We start from the raw sequence: 16,995 nt of genomic DNA on the forward strand, positions 1-16,995 counted from the left end.
TGTGTGTGTGTGTACGCAGAGATGAGTGTGAGAGAATTGTCAAATGTCATGGTTTGGAAGCTGGCCAGTCATTTTTCACACTATACTGTTTGAATGAGAAAGAATCACTAAATCTTATTCTGTAGGGAAGGGTATAGTTTTTCTGGGTAACACAGTCCCTCTTTCACTCACTGGCTGCCTCTATTCCTTCCTCTTCTTGAGATTGTTGGTGAGGGTCTTTCCAAAAATTAGCTTACACCAATTTTTTCCCCGTTGCTTTGATAAGTAACTTGATGAGCTTGATGAGAAGCAGAAAGTAGAGCTCCTTTGAAATTTTTTTTCTTACAAAATTGGGTTAGAAGACAGGGTTAAATCAACCAAAAGTTTGAATAACCATACTGAAATCTCACTATAACACTTTTTAGATTTTAATATGAGATAGAATTAAAATTTATGGATATAAGAGAGACCATAGGTTACACTAATATGATTTTGTTTGCCAAGGTGATTACACAACTCAAACCTCAGGTGTATATAATATTAAAAAGCTAGTGAGGTCCATCTATCTTTGGCTAACAGTCCCATCTGTCCTTGGTATAGAGTGGAGAAAAGCAGGTGACTTGACATAATAGGTATAACAACCCCGAATGAATTTAAAGCTCACAGTACTTTTGGAATCACCTTAAACTGTATTAAACCTCTTTCTATTCACTTAGGTGAAGAAAAAACATCCCAGAACAGTTGCTCAGTTTTTTTCCCCTATAGTTTTGAAAAGAAAAGAGCTGATTTAGTCCTTCATATCTCTCTAAAAAGAATCCTTTCTTCTTTGCATCCTTAGAAAAATAAGGATCATCTGACTTGCCTCTGATCCCAAGATCTAGGTCAGTCTCTTGGTGAATTTTAGTTAGTTAGACATTTTAAAATGAAATCAAAGGGTATAAATTTCCTTGATTTGAGGACATGTGGATCCCTCTGAAACATGATTAACCCTACAAAACTTGGACAAATCACTAAGCATCTCTTTGCCTCAGTTTCCTACTCTTTTAGAGGATTGGACAAGATTACCTCTATGGTCCCTTCTAGATCTAAATTTATGATTTGGTAATTCTCTGGACTGAAGGTAGAAAGTCCCTGATAATTTGTTGCTTGGTCTGTCACTGACCCATGCTGAGGGAAGAAAGCTGACTTTAGTGAAGATGGCACAGACTGTGAGTTATTTTTCAGTTGACTGGAAATAGAATTAGAAGAAACCTCTAGAAGACATCTGACACTGAGCATGTACATATCTAAACTGATGGGCATCTTTAGCTTCTCTTCTCTCCCTTCCCTCCCCACCAGCAAAATATATTATAGGTCCCTGGGCTACTGTAGTATATTTTAATTTTTTTTAATAAATTAAAATCCTACTGGAAATATTCTGCTGTATCCTGTAAAGGATTAAGTTTAAGGATCATCAAGGTTGAAACAATTACTCCTTTCTAACTGTAACATCCTATACATTTTGGTCACTGACTTAAAGCCATTACATAAGGAGTTCCAGCCTCTTGCTGCAATAGATTCAAAATGGAAAATTTAATAAGATTTATACATCTCCTCGGAATCACATTAGACTTCTTCAGGAACTCTATTTCTTGGAGGGATTCACATGAACCAGGACCTCCTATCCTTATTTTCCTAGGTTTCTAGGCTAGGTGGGATGCTTACCTTTGGGTAAATAGATTTTATGGGTCCTGAGTGAAAAAGTGCATAAATCACAGTATGTTTGAAAAGAGATGCTTGTCAGTAGGAAGAGAGAGAGGACAAGGTAAATTTGCCTATTCTCTTTGTTTAAAATTCTAAATCACATGCTGAAATTTGGAAAATCTTTAGTAACTCGCCATAAGAGGAGGGAGATATTTTCAAAGACTTTATGATAGAAATTCAGGGTTCTTTTTGGTAGCCTGTGAGTGTCCTCTTTGAAGATGGGACATGGTTCGGTGAAGATGGCACGGACTGTGAGTTTCAGTTGACTGGAAATAAAATTAGAAGAAATCTCTAGAAGACATCTGACACTGAGCATGTACATATCTAAACTGATGGGCATCTTTAGCTTCTCTTCTCTCCCCTCCCCACCAGCAAAATATATTATAGGTCCTAGTTGGACAAATCACTAAGCATCTCTTTGCCTCAGTTTCCTACTCTTTTAGAGGATTGGACAAGATTACCTCTATGGTCCCTTCTAGATCTATATTATAGGTTCTATAGATTATATAGATATAGATATATAGATCTATATATTATAGGTTCCTAGTTGAGAAAAAAACAGAAGGGAACATTTTAACCCAGGAAACTCCAAAGACTAGCTCCTGGATTGCTTCTGTTGCAAGCACAGGAAAGAGAAAATACTAAGGATAGTATGATTCTCTTAAAGTCATAGATAAAATCCAACATTACTCAGTTCTTGCATCTTAACTTCTGCCCCAGTGCCAATGAATTTAGAATCTTAATAAATGGAGAGGAAATACACAATATTTTTTCTTAAAATGAGATTTGGTTGGATATCTCTTATTTTTACATTGCCTAGACTTACCCCTGTGAGTATTCTTCCTCCTTTTCCCAGAGATCTATCCCTTATAATGACGATTTTTTTTTTATTTAAAGGAAAGGAGGAAGAGAAAAAAAAATCAGTAAAACAGATCAATATATATAAAAAGAAAAAACTGATGTTGTATATAAAGTTCCACATCATGGATTTGAATCTCTTACAAAGAAGCTGGGTGAGGTCTTTTTTCTCTATCTCTAAATTCTATGGAAGGCTGGGTCTGGAACTGCAAAGACTACTAGAACATCTACTAAACCTGGATAGCTTCAGCTATTGCTGACTCCTCTTCTGGCTGCTTGCAATGATACCAGGGGACAGAGGCTGCCCTTTCGTTTTGCTTCAAACTCTGCTCCTTATTATTCTGCTGATTTGCCCCATCATAACTTGTGCCCCTGCTCAGTTAGGAATATCTCCAATTATTTTATGGAAGGAAATGGAATTATGTCACCATTGACTAAGACTGAAGGTGACTTCATTAAAGCACTTGTGCATTTATAGGCTAGATGTAGAATGCCATGACTGACAGAACTGGAGCTAGCTCCAAACTCAAGATAAGTTCTCTTAGGGGAACTTCCTCAATGACTCTTAAAACTCATAGAATGCCAATTAGAAGGAATTTCACAGATTATTTAATCGAAACCACAATCAAACTCAAATTCCTTCTACAAAAGAGGTTATTCAGCTTCTACTTGAAGACATCCAGAAGTGGCAAATTCATTACCTCCTAACCTAGCCAGTTTCATTTTTAGATGGCTCTAAATAATAGGAGTTCTTCCCTTTAAATGAATTGGATTGAACTTTTTCTTTATACTCTCTGCCCATTACTTGCAGTTCTGTGGTCCATACCTTCCCTTTCTCCACTTTTTCTTCAGGTAAATCATTCCTAGTTACTTCAACCGAGCCTTTCTAAGGCATGATTTTGAGTCCTTTCACCATGCTGGGCGTAGTTTAGGCTGTCAGTGTCATTCCTAAAATATAATATAAAAAACAACAATCCAGATAAGATCTGACTAGATTGCATTAACTTTTTTGGTTGTCATGTCACACTGTTGACTCATATTGAGTTTGTGATAAATGAAAACACCCACATCTCTTCCCATATGAGCTATTGCTTAACCATCTTATATACTCATGTAAATGAATTTTTGAACCCAAATGTAGGATTTTACATTCATTTATCACTACAAATTTTTTTGTTAATTGATTTGGCCCATTGCTCAAGCTTGTCAGAATCTTTTTGGATTTAATGTATTTTCTATTCCCTTTAACTTCCTGCCACATAAAAATTATAACATTTGGACTCTCATTCAAGACACTGATAAAAAAAATATTGAATGGAATAGGGTCAAGGACAGAACAATGGAATGTTACTGAAGATTGACCTCTGATCTGTCAACCATCATTTTTTTGGTGTAACCCTCACCTAGGTAGCCGGATAGTTTACTCTCAGCCAAGATCTTTCTATCTTTTCTCAAGGATATCACAAGAAGCTTTGCCAAATGCCTTGCTTGACCCAAGGCGATTACAGAACAAAGTAAAACTTATAGCACTATATACACTCTAGACAATATTTTTTTCCCAGAGGCAATTGGGGTTAAATTAGTTGCCCTTGGTCAAAGAACCAGGAAGACAAATTATTTTAACCCATCATTTTCCACTGAACTATTAGTTGAATATCCAAAAAGGGCAACGAGGTTAGTCTGACATCTCTTGCACTTAATGGACCTTTTTATGGCTTTCAGTAATTACTCTTCTCCAATTGCTCAGCTAAATTCATTTCTCCACTCTGCTGCAAACAAACCTTCTATTTGATATCCTGGGTCTTTTGGAATGTTGCTAATAGTGAAGAAGGAAGATATAGCATCATCAACCCAGAGCTGAGAAAGATCTAGGAAGCCAACCAGAATAACCCTTTCTTTTGACAGATATGGAAACTGAGGTTAAGTGATTTGTTCAGTGCCCACAGGCAGCACAGATAGAATTTGCGCCTGAGGTCCCTGATGTCTTGCTCTTTCCACTGTATTGTGATTCCTCTCAGGAATGTGATACTTTCAACCTTGGCTTTTTTTTTAAATTGGAACAAGGATCACTCTCTTCCTCTACTAACTTGAAAATAGTTTTCTGCTTGCTCATAGCTGAGTGATTAAGGCATCTCTGTACTAAACAATGACACCCATCCTCCTGTTTTTCAGGATATAGCACTTGACATTGGGTCAGAAAATTATTGAATTGCAAAAAGAAGTTAATTTTCCCTTTTCAGAATGAAAATGTCACTCCCTTTAAAATCTTGCTTTCTGAGTTAATTTTTATTGCAGATGATAAAAAGAAACCACAAAGCTAAGCATTTTTGAAAGACTTGTGATTGACTTATTGGATTCTTTTTTATTTGGCTTACTCTGGTCTAAGTATAAATAGAAAAAAAGATCTTGTTTCAGTAAATAGAGTTTTTTAATATTCATTTGTATATGTATGAGAGCTTGAGCCCTGGAGAGCCTTGGTTTGAGTTTATTGTTTGCCTCACTTTGGATCTTATCACAAAATTGTTGCATAAAGGTTTTAGCTAGCAGCTGTGCTCTAGGCTGATGTTCATCAGGGCTTAAACCAAGTGAGAACTTTCACAAAGTGGGATCATAGACAGTTAGAACTGGAAGGGACCTTTAAGTTCATTGAGTTTAACCCTCTCATATTACATATGAAAGAAACTGAGTCTAGCAAATAAATTTTCCCAAGGTTATAAAACTTATTAGTATCAGGACTGACATGAACTCAACGTTAACTTCCAGGCCAGAGATCTGAAGTCTACTCTTGCTTCTGTGATCTGATCGGTGGTTTTTAATAGATATGGGGCAAAAAGATTAAGGAAGGTGGTGATGGTGACCACCTAGGAAGAAGGTAAACCTGTTTGCAGTGAACAAGAGAAAAAAAGATTTATTTATATTATAATTATGAAATCTGACCCCTTCCAAGTAGAAAAGGAAAATTATTTGTCAATGGTCACTTAGATATTGAGTGGCAAAATCAGAATTAGAACCCAAGCCTCCTATCTTTCTATCCTATCCCTTTCACTATATGATTCTGTTTCCATCAAAAGTTTCACATAAAACATTTTCTTACATAATACCTTATAATCATAGGTTTTGAGCCGAAAGGAACCTAAGAAGCCAGTTACCAAGCTCTTTAATTTATAGATAAGGAAACTGAGCCTAGAGAAAATGAATCACCCAGGTAGGGTTTGAACAGAACTTTGGACTGCAAAACTACTTCTTTTCCACTACGCCAAACTGTCTCTTCATATGTACCAGGAATCCTTGCTAACAATCATGCTTCCATTTTTTCCCCCTGTCATTGAATAAGGATATACATAGCTACATAGCTACACAATTTTTTCCTCTAAGTTTCAAAGCTATGAGATCGAAGACCCAGGCAGTAGGTTCACTGGAATTCACACTTGGTTTAGAATTGAGAAACTAAGGTTTGAGACCCAGCCTTGCCGTTTATTGAATGTGTGGACTCTTCTCTGGGCCTGTTTCCTGATATGTAAAATAAAAGTATTGGAGCTCTTGAATTCTATAGTCCTACATTGGATGTCTTTCTTACTAGGGTAATCCTCCTTCCCTTTTTGAAAAGTCCACAACTCAAAATGTCATGTTTCTTTAATACTTATTTTTTTCCATGGTGTCAAGAAACAGTGAAATAAGGTATTCCATAGGAGCATTTTTGTTCCTTGCACATCCAGATAGGTGCAGAAAACCCAGGAAGAATGAATGATTTTTGCCATCTTGGTCTTTCATTACTGATAGATGGGTGAGTTGGCCATTGATGTTGCTGCCATGGTATTAGTGTTTTTATTTAAAAAAGAAATGAGGGTGATGAAGGGGAGAGAGCTCTGAAATTAGGTTAGCATTATGTCTAAATATTTAAGTCCATTGGACTGAGGATGTAAAAATTAAGGAGTCCTGGGTCTTTCCCAAATGGATTAGCTTTCCATTGCAGGTCTCCTGAAGTTTTAAGATGATACATTCTGGAAATTCCTATGTCGGTAATATTTTCCTTTTCCTCTCTCCTTCCCCCCCATCTCCTGACTTCTGAATAAAGGGTAATAAGAACACAATGTAAGCAGTAAATTGAAGTGGAGGACAAGGCGGTGTTGGGAGTGTTGGTTAAGTAATCAAAAAGGTTGAGCAAATATAGACAATCTTAAAAACAACAATTGCATCCAGAAGTTTGGGGGTTTGACTCAACTGCCCTTCTCAGTCCACTCTTCCACCGATCTCTCTGGATGACCATCTTTCCTCTTCCTTTCCTCAACCCTTCCAGCCCAACCGTAGAGCTAAGCTGCAAATGTCAGCAGCCCTCAGTCCTTAGCCTTGCTCCACAGCTGCCTTTAGCTCCAGGTTTGGCCTACTGAACAGGATGAGTGGTTTCTGATCTGGAGGCTAGTCCCCCATGAATTAAATGAGAGCAAGTGATCCCCACCAGCCTCTTAACTCATCCCCTTTTCTTTCCCATCTATGTCATGAACATGCCCGGTGCCTTGTCCTGGGGAAGGACTTAGCCCCTTGCAGTTTCTCTTTCCTGAATGCTGCCTGGTGCTTTTCCAGTACTGCCTTTCTTTTTGTTTTCATTTCTTTCCTTACCAACAAACCTCGCATTCATTTTGTTGCTGTATCATTGTGGAGTATGTATTTATTGTGTTTTACATATATGTGTACAAATACAAACCTATATATATATATATGAAAAATGTCAACGCATGAACACATGTACAGTAGATATTTTAAAGAGCTATTTATCAAAAAAGATGTGTGTTATAAAGTAAACAGAGTCTATATTTTATATATGATGTAGATAGGAAAAAAATAGCATTTAAGTTATAGAAAGAGGAACTTTTTTTTCTTTTGGTAGCAAAAAAAGGACAATGAATGTGGCCATTCTTGGTGTTTTGAGTCTATGCTCTGTGATCCTCATGTTTTAGCAACCAGACTGCTCAGTGAGGAAGCCTTTCTTCCCTGTCTTGTCTCTTAGGGCCACTTGCTTTTCACCTCGGAGGGGCTCTCTTAGCACTGCTCTGGGGAACATAGTTTTCCTCACTCAGCCACCTGGTATGTGATGCATAAAACATGGTTTCCGCCTGTTCTACATGTTTGCATTATGGGATAAAGAAACTCAAAGTGGCAAATAAAGACATAAAAGAAGAATGTAATCCCAGCTGTTTTCTTTTCTTTTATATCGCACGCTCTTCCCCCACCATAACTTGCCATCTGCACTTGGGGAGATAGAATTCTTTTCCGGAGGCACTTGGTGAGTGGGTTACCTGGCTGGCCCAGGGCTTTTTGATTTTCATTTTGAGGGTAGAGAACAAGGAATGAGAATTATGTGTCAGCGATGACCAATAGAAAGATCAGCATCATGAATCAAATGATCCTTAAATTTAAGATCACAGAACACATTAGATCTGCAAGTATCTATAAGGAGCCTGTCCCCCTCATTTAATATATGGGGAAACTGAGCAAAAACAAAGCAAAAAGACCTACTTGAGGTCCTATGGGTAGTTTGCAAAGTTAGATCTGAACAAATCTTCCCTCTCTAATTCCAGTCCTCCTCCCACTATACAATTGCCTCTTTGCTTTCTTATGATGCTATACACATGATAATTGTTTCAAGGTTATTTATCACTTGTCAGAGGCTGGTCTGTTTTGAATCAAGACCTTTGGAATAAAGTTGAACAGGTCAGTTCAAAAATGTTTTTAGGAAGTATCTGGACTTCCTTTGAGAACCCCTGAGAGCTGGGTTAACTGTCCTTCCTAAGTATACAGATTTCTATTTAGCCAACTGAGGTGTGGATTAATCTGGAAAACTTCTAGGTCATCCTAATGGTGATAGCTTTAAAAAGGAGTCTCCAAATAGTCCCTACTTCTCCAGACACTTTCAGTATAACCCAGAGCTATCTACTCAGTTAATAACTCAACATCGAATTTGTGGCTGACACTGAATCAATCTACAACTGTTAGAGGAAAAATTCATTTAACTGGCTAAATTTTCTGGTAAAAAGGTAAGAAATTAGTAGTACAGAGTTTTGCATGAGGAGTACATTCTGAAATTCTATCTGATAATAGAAACTCAATCAGTCACTAATACGTGAAAGATAATTTTTTTTAAAAAGTTAATTTTTCCAATTAACAAGTTTATTTTCTCTCCTATATCCTCACCTGCAATGAACAATAAAAAAGAAAAAGACCTCATAACAAATATGCAGAGTCAAGCAAAAGAAATTCTCACATTGGTCATATCCAAAAACTAGTAGCAGGCTGCATTTTCAGATCTCTTGAATCATGATATATCACTGAATTGTTCACGTTTCTAAATCTTCAAACCTGGTTTTCTTCTGGTTTTGCTATTGTACAGTTTTTTCTTTTAGTTCTGCTCATATTGCTCTATGTCAGTTCATGAAAGTTTTCTTGATTTCTCTTAAAATTATCCATTTCATCATGTCTTAGAATTTTAGGATTGTATGACATGGAAGACACTGGTACAGGACCTCCCAGCATAATGTACTCTTCTTAGAGAAGGTACTATATTCTATGAGCAAAGCAAAATTGAATTAACTCAGAAGTGAGATATGCAAAATAGAGAAGCCCCCCCAAATGTTTATAGGAATTATTTGTGTCTGGCCTGTAGCAGAGTATTCTGAGTTCATATTGGTCTGATCAGCTCCAGTTGGATGCACTGTAACTTAACCCTAACATAATGATGCCATTTTGATCCTCTTGGACAACAAAGGGCAACAATGGATCAATACTATTCCCTCATATTCACATAATGTAATTTGGTTAGCTACTTCCCAATAGGTGAGCAACCACTTAGTTTCCAGGTTTTTTTTTTTTTTTTGCTATTATGAAAAGAGCTCCTTTTCCTTTGATCTTTTTGGGGTCATGAAAAAATTTGTAGCATCATAGCATCCTAAAGTTTTTTAAAAGCACTTTTGTCTTTCCCTAAATATATTACAGTGAAGGAAATCTGATTAAAAATGTAACATTTGTCCATGGATAGAATTCTAGAGTTATCCTTAAGAAAATGAAATTCAAATTTACACTAAATGGGCCTTCTATATATTTCTTTTGGCAATGACATGAATAATATAAGGAACATAAGAACATTAAAAAAAGATCTCTCTACTATTAAATGCTAGATCTCAAATTGTTATTTACCTCAAGCTGTTAAAAAAAAAAAAAAAAAAAGAGGTTACCAAAGTGCTATACCTATGTTGCATGAGTATCTGGCATTAATGCAACTCCTGTCTAAATTTGCATCAAAACCAGTCATGCATATGGCCTTAAATCACCCTTTTCCTTCTAGAGTAAATTTAAACAAGGTCAGCTAAGAAAAGACTTTTGATCTTTTTCTGGGTCTTATTCAATATCTAAAAATAAAATGGTTGGGCAAAGTAAATTTTGAGGTCCCTCTCAATTCTAAATATATGACTGGTTTAATTATGTTTTTTTTGTTGTTGTTTTGTTTTTGTTTTTGACAAATCTTCTACAGGGGACCCTCCCAAGATATATAAACCTTCCTCTGCTTTCAGGAGTGTGTGTGTGTGTGTGTGTGTGTGTGTGTATCTTCCAATGATGCAAGCTGTCTATCTTGCTTTCTCTTGTTCTCAATACATAATGAGTACATTATACATCATGATCATATTATCCATCTTTATGTGTTTTATGATACTACTCCATGTAACAGGATATAATTTAGCTGATGTATTTTTCTCTCTGATTATAATAGGGACTGACACACAACTAAAGGCTGATATTTCTGATAAATTTCAGTTTACAGAGAACTCTTTATGTTTATTAAAACAACAACAATACTTTACTCTCTGTCCTTTAGCTGTGAGGAACCCTGTTCCATATTCTCATACACTCCTATAACATTCACAGAGACACAGGGGAATGTTTGAGTTCTCTCTGATCTGGTAGATTTATCGATCTTGAGTTCTTTATCCTACGGACACCTGTACAAAGCATTGTAAAACCATAAAACTCTACATCATTAACTGTCATTTCCTCCCCTTTCTTTGTAAACCAGGTATAATCACAGCTACTATTAATTCACAGGCATGCTGTGAAAAATGTATTATAAAAAGTATTAGAGCTTTTGATTTAAGAATAATGGATATGCTCATACTTAATGTTGTCTGCCCAAATGCGAGAAAATAGCTTTAATGTCTGTACATTGTTTCCATCCCTTAGGATGCACCTCCTTTCTATTCATATAGCCATAATTCTAATCCAAGACTTTACCACCTCTTTTTACCAGGTCTGGTAAGGTCCTGGATTAGCAATTAATTTATCTTCCTGTTTCAAGTGTCTGCTCATTCCAATCCATCCTCACTCAGCTTCCAAGCATTAGTTTGTCCATTTAACCTCCTTGCTATATGAGCTCCAATAATTCTATTACCTCTAATATCAAAATAGTCTTGTATATGGCATTTAAAGCTCTTTGTCACCTGCCCCCTTTCTCTCCTTCCAGTCTTCTTCACTTGACTCCCTTCAGTCCTACAGTGGTCTGCCTCTGACCGTCTCCCTGTGCCTGAAATGCTCTTTCACCTCACGTCCATTTCTTCATTTCTCTGTTCCAAGACTCATTTCAAGTCTCCCACACTAATAGTGCCTTTTATCTGAGATTATTCTCCTTTTGAAATTCTTACATGTTGTCTTCCCTTTTGGAATGTAAGGTCCTTGAGAGCAGGAACTAGAGGTATGGGTTTTTTTGTTTGTTTGTTTATCTGGTTTTTTCCCCCTTTCTTTTTCCCTGTATGTGTGCTTAACACAGTGCCTGGCACATATTAACTCCTTAAGAAGTGCTTGTTGATTGATTGATCCCCCAAAACTTTCAGCATGTGCTTTTTCTAATTCATCCTATATTTTATTCTCTTTTCCAGTGCTTCTGATAAGTTTGGGGTTGCAATAACCTAGTTTGAAATAAACATGTGAGAAATTCACAATAGTCATTCTCTTTGTCAAAGGATAGTTTTATTTAGGACAAGAAGTTACAGACAAAATATGAGGTAAAATAGGTACCAGAAGTGGCAAATATGAAATAGAGTTGGGAGAGCATATAGTTAGCAAGGAAAAGACAAGTTCCCTTGGGCAACTCACAATTAACCAGGAGAAAAGAAATACTCCATAAGGTAAGAGTAAGCCATTGACCAACAGATTAGATCCATAGAGAAGTTTAGCAGACTAATCAGAATTATCTAGAATGAGGAGAAAGGCAACATTAAAGAGAAAGGACTATGGGAAAGAGAAAGAGAATACCTTATAGTGGGCCTAGTGCTGAAAAGAACTTAGCAAAGATCATCATGAATAGATCTTTTATAGGGAAAATACAATATTGGGGTTTCTCAGGAAAACCAGGGAAGTAAAGATGGGAACTAAAAGGGAGGATCAAAGAAGAACCAGATGGAATACCTGGCAAACCAAGTCCCAGACCTCTCCAAAGATATGCTAATTAATATCTCAAAAGGTTGTTCAAAGATAACAGAGGTTGGGGGATGGACAATGGAGATTGATAAAGTGTTTCTTACAATCACTCTATATAAACAGAATATTATAGGAATTGGTCATAGCTGATAATAGCAAATAGATTTGGACTTTTTCTTGACAAGGGAAGAAATTAAATGCACATCACTGCCTCTGTCAGTTCTATTTCATGTTAGGATATCTCAATGTGGAAAAAATGACTTCCCTGATTTTACTGAAATGTGTCTGTCATTGACATTAGTGGTAGTTACAAGGATGAACTATGTGTCTGTAAGGTAATTTTTGCTTGAGTAGGTGAAATTAAGTCCTCAATAAAACAATGATAAGGTTTTCTACTTTATTTGCTCAATCTATTAGCTCTGTTATAACCTGAGTAGAAAAAATTGATCTTTATTGACCTCATGTTATAGCCCCTTCTCCCAGGTAACAGCTGCAATGGAGTGCCTTCGTGTAGGCGATGGGCTCACTAGAGGCTCCAGTCCTTCTAGACTGAAGAGATGAAGAAGATTTACTGTCTCATAGAGTTCAAGTCAGGTTATGATCAAGGCCCAGATAGCACCAGATTTTATCTGAGCCAAAACCACAAGCTAAAAAATAAAAACCAATTGATGCTAATTGAAAGTTCTCAAATGCTGAATACAAATAAATCAGGCTTTCGCTAGAACTTCATCTTTCATTCTTGGTCTGTCAATGAAGATCAAGCCTGATTAACAGGGGGACTATTCAATTCAAATCACTTAACATTGATGAAATGCCTACTGTATACAGAGCACTGAATAGAGTGAAGAGAGAATAGTCCAGTTTTACTGGATCATAGAATGCATATAGGGGAGGGGTATGGGCTAAATCTGGAAAAGTGGTATTTCTATTAAGTGAAGATCCTTACAAGCCAGATAGAGGAGTTTTAATTTTACCTAGCAGGCAGTAAAGATCTGTGAACAGAGGAATTATGTGACTAAATCTATGCATAAAGAAGATGCCTGGTTATGGTGGCAGTAAATAGTCATAAATGTTATAATAAATGTTAATCAAAAATAAAAATAATAAAAAGAGGCAAAAGACAATTCCTGCCCATGTGGAGCTTACAATCTCATGGAGGAGACAACAAACAAACTTAGACAAAGCAAGCTTTATGTAGATTAAATAGGAAATAATTAACAGAGGGAAAGTACTAAAATCAGGAGAGATTAGAAAATAGTTCTGCTAAAAAAATGAGATAGTAATTGGAACTTAAAGGAAGCCAGAGGTCACTAGTCAGGAGAGAAAAAGGAAGGCATTCAAGGCATGAGGAATGGTCAGAAAAAAATGCCCCAAATTGAGAGATGGAGAGTGTTGCTCATGGAGCAATCAGGAGACCAGTGTCATTGGAGGGAAGGCTCCATGAGCAAAATTGCATGGTTGTCTGTTCATAATGGCTATGGTTCTGAGATGTGTATGACTGTAAGAACTTAAGTAGTTCTCATATCTCATATTGTTTCATGGGAATGTGCTGTCTTCCCAAACAGAATCATAGAATTAGAGGAGAAAGAACCTTGGGGGTCATTGAATTCAACTTTTTCTCTTTATGGGTGAGAAAATTGAGGCCCAAATAGGTTAAGTGATTTGATCAAAGTGACACAGAAAGTATTTGTTGGCTGGATTCCTTTGGGCAGCTGCGTCATCAGTACTAATGGTCTCAGAAGTCTAGCTAATATTCAAATCAGACTAAATTCTTTGGGCAGCTCACTAGGAACTACACAGATTGCTCCAGTAGGTTCAAGGCCTATGACCAAATGAGGCAGAAGTTTTGTGAAGACTGCAACATATGGAAAAAAAACCTAGAACTCATTTACTCTCCATAGGACTCTTGGGCATGGCTTCCAGAGGTGGAAATCTCTGGTACTTCCATTGTAGAATAATACTAAGGGAATGAGAGAAAGGAAGCCTCAGATTAGAAAGTCCTAGCTGAAGCCAGGAAAAATATCCTGGTATAAAATAGAATTTCTTAAACTTTTTCTAATGTCAATCCTTCTTCACCTAGAAATTTTTACAATTCCCCATCTTGAATCTGATGTGAAATGTGTCTGGAAGCATTTGTGCATGCACAGTGCAAAATGCTTATGTTGTGTGTTCAGAACCAAAGCTGTAGTAAAGTCAGATAATGTACCATGGCAAGCAATACCAGAAACACTTTGGATTTTATATTTGATTTTGAATTAATTTTTGGTCAAAATGATTTCAGATTTTCCAGATCTTCACATTCAGTTACATACCCCTATATAGGATCATGATCCTCAGTTGGAGAAACTTTGGTACACAGGAAAGATTATTGGTTGACTATCTGGACACCTGGTTTTAAATTCCAGCTCTGCCATTTACTAGCTATGTGAATATAGGCAAATTTGTTGTTGTTTTTTCTATATCTCTGCTCATATGCCTGTGAAATGGAGGGAAAGAATACCTGCACTTCCTGTCATATAAGATTGCTAGGAAAATAATTCTTAAAAACTTAAAATGCTTTAGGAATGTTAATTTAAAAAAAAAAGATATTTCTGCAAATACAATACCAGGACTTAAAAAAACTATTCAAGTTACTATATAAATGGTCAGTAGTTGCCTTGTGGGTTTTTTTTTTTTTCTTTTTCTTTTTTAAAAAACACTTGCTTCTAAATCTGAAGACTTGGATTCAAATCTCACTGTGATTGCTTACTATTTGTATACTCTCTTGTTTCCTTATCTGAAAATGAGGGATTAAACTTAATTATCTCTGCACTTTTATAAGCATTTATTGAACTCCTACTATATGGGAAGATCTGTATTGAGGGGGTGGAGGTTATAGGAAACAGCAAAATAAACATGGTTCTAATTGAGTATCCAAGAGTCTGGAATGACTTAAAACAACTGAACAACAAATACTTTCTGTGTCACTTTGATCAAATCACTTAACCTATTTGGGCCTTAATTTTCTCACCTATAAAGAGAAAAGGTTGAATTCAATGACCCCCAAGGTTCTTCTCTAATTTTAGGATTCTGTTTGAGAAGACATTCCCATGAAACAATATGAGAACAGCTTTACTTAATCATCACAATGAGTAATCGTTATGTGCCTGTGGCAAAACACTCCCTTACCTGAATGGGAATGATGTCACTCAGCATATGTTTGAAATGTTTTTCATCCTTTGAAACTATAATGATAGGATTCTGGACCACCTTTGATGGGGTCAGGAGCAGGTCTGAATGATGATTCATTAAAGAGAACCTAGTAACTTATACCAGGAAGACAAGCATTTATTGTAAACCCGATTGACCTAGTCATCTCTATCCTGGGAAATGTGAGAAGAGCTGAAGGCCTTTCCTAGGAGGAAGTCAGGAAATTTATATATGGCCTAAAGGGAACATGGATTTTTTTCTTCTTTTAAAATCGTTTTTATATCCATTTGAAAAAACACCAAAGACATTCTCATGCATTATGTACATCTCATGTGACAAAAAAAAAAATTAAAATCTATCAAGAAAATAAATATGCCTGACAGCTTAGACAACATTTTGCACCCATAATTTCCCTTCAAGAAGAGGTAACTGTGTTTTATCTGGTTTTCAAGGACCAAGATTGGTAGAGAATGTTGGCTTTTAAAATAAGAAGAGACAAGGAGTCTGCTTTTTGTATTTAAAGATATGATGCCAAGCTAAAAAGCTCCAGGTGAAAATGGAACCATCTTCAGGTTGCCAACAGGCTAGTATTTATCATAGTTGCTTCATACCGACATGAAGTATTATGACTATTTCATTTATTTTTTATATTGCTAATCTAGGGACATAATTGGTAGAACAGTAACTTACCAGCTTTTCCAGGGTAGAGTAGCTGCCAATTTAAAGTTGCCTATATATCTGTTTTCCAACAAATGCTGGTTACACAAAAGAACATCACAAATAATGAATAGCATTTATCCAAGCAAAAAGCATACAGGTGTCTGAGAAAACATGCAGATTAGAATTATACAAGAAAATATGAAGAGTAAATGAGCTCTCCTGCTGGGAGCAAGATAAAACAGCTCAAACCAAGTGAGAATCTCTGATCTTACCCAAATTCCCTAACCATTAAGGAAGCAAGCTGGAAATCAGGGACTTGTGGAAGAGTCAGCTCCCTCTATCTCTCTGTAGTTTTCAAAGTCTATTTCTTTCCCCTCATATGTCTGAAACTGATTCTCAAGAGAGTCTGGCATCATGTACATTGTCTTAAAGAATGTCTCTGTCCTTCAAAAATCTCACATTGATTCTTCCTCTCATGCAGTCACCCTGCATTATGTCAGCATTGTCTCCACCAGATAGGAGAGTCTCAGACAAAATGCCCCAAATTTGGCTACAAACAATATATAATTAAATGATACATAATTAAATAATATATAATTAAAATAATGTTTAAAGAGGACAAGCATAGTAGTCTTTTAAAAATGTAGTTTGAATGAGATTTAGGATTGCCAAGTGAAGGATAAGGAAAGGCTGTAATCTTTCTCAAGGGGCATCAATTTTGTTGCTAGAGAAAAAGCCTAATAGCCAAGTAGTTCAGAGTCCTCTAGTCACAGTTGGGGACAAAGGGTAGACCTTACTATCAAAACACAAGGTTCCCAGTTTATAATCTACATTTCTTAAGATGTGACTTGGTCGTTTCAACAAAGAGGTACTTCAGGTCAATTCCAATGATCTTGTGATGGAGAGAGCCATCTGCATCCAGAAAGAGAACTATGGGAACTGAATGTAGGTCACAACATAGTATTTTTACCTTTAAAAAAAAAATTGTAATACTCTTTTATTCAAGAAGTATTTGTTAAGCTCCTATTACCTGCTAGATATTGTGTTAGTTATTGGCTTTTTTTTAATTAAAGCTTTTTATTTTCAAAACATATGCATAGATAATTT

The 16,995-nt window shown here is 36.3% G+C and overlaps 1 long non-coding RNA gene across 1 annotated transcript; it reads left to right on the forward strand.

The window, feature by feature from the left end:
* Window positions 1–22: 22 nt before the first annotated feature.
* LOC127544161 (uncharacterized) lies at window positions 23–14,709 on the forward strand. Its single transcript, XR_007949385.1, has 2 exons — window positions 23–1,332; window positions 2,110–14,709. It is a non-coding gene; the product is annotated as an uncharacterized LOC127544161 (long non-coding RNA).
* The last annotated feature ends 2,286 nt before the right edge of the window (window positions 14,710–16,995 follow it).

This window comes from Antechinus flavipes, chromosome 1 (assembly GCF_016432865.1).
Source record: "Antechinus flavipes isolate AdamAnt ecotype Samford, QLD, Australia chromosome 1, AdamAnt_v2, whole genome shotgun sequence".
Classification (NCBI taxonomy): Eukaryota; Metazoa; Chordata; class Mammalia; order Dasyuromorphia; family Dasyuridae; genus Antechinus; species Antechinus flavipes.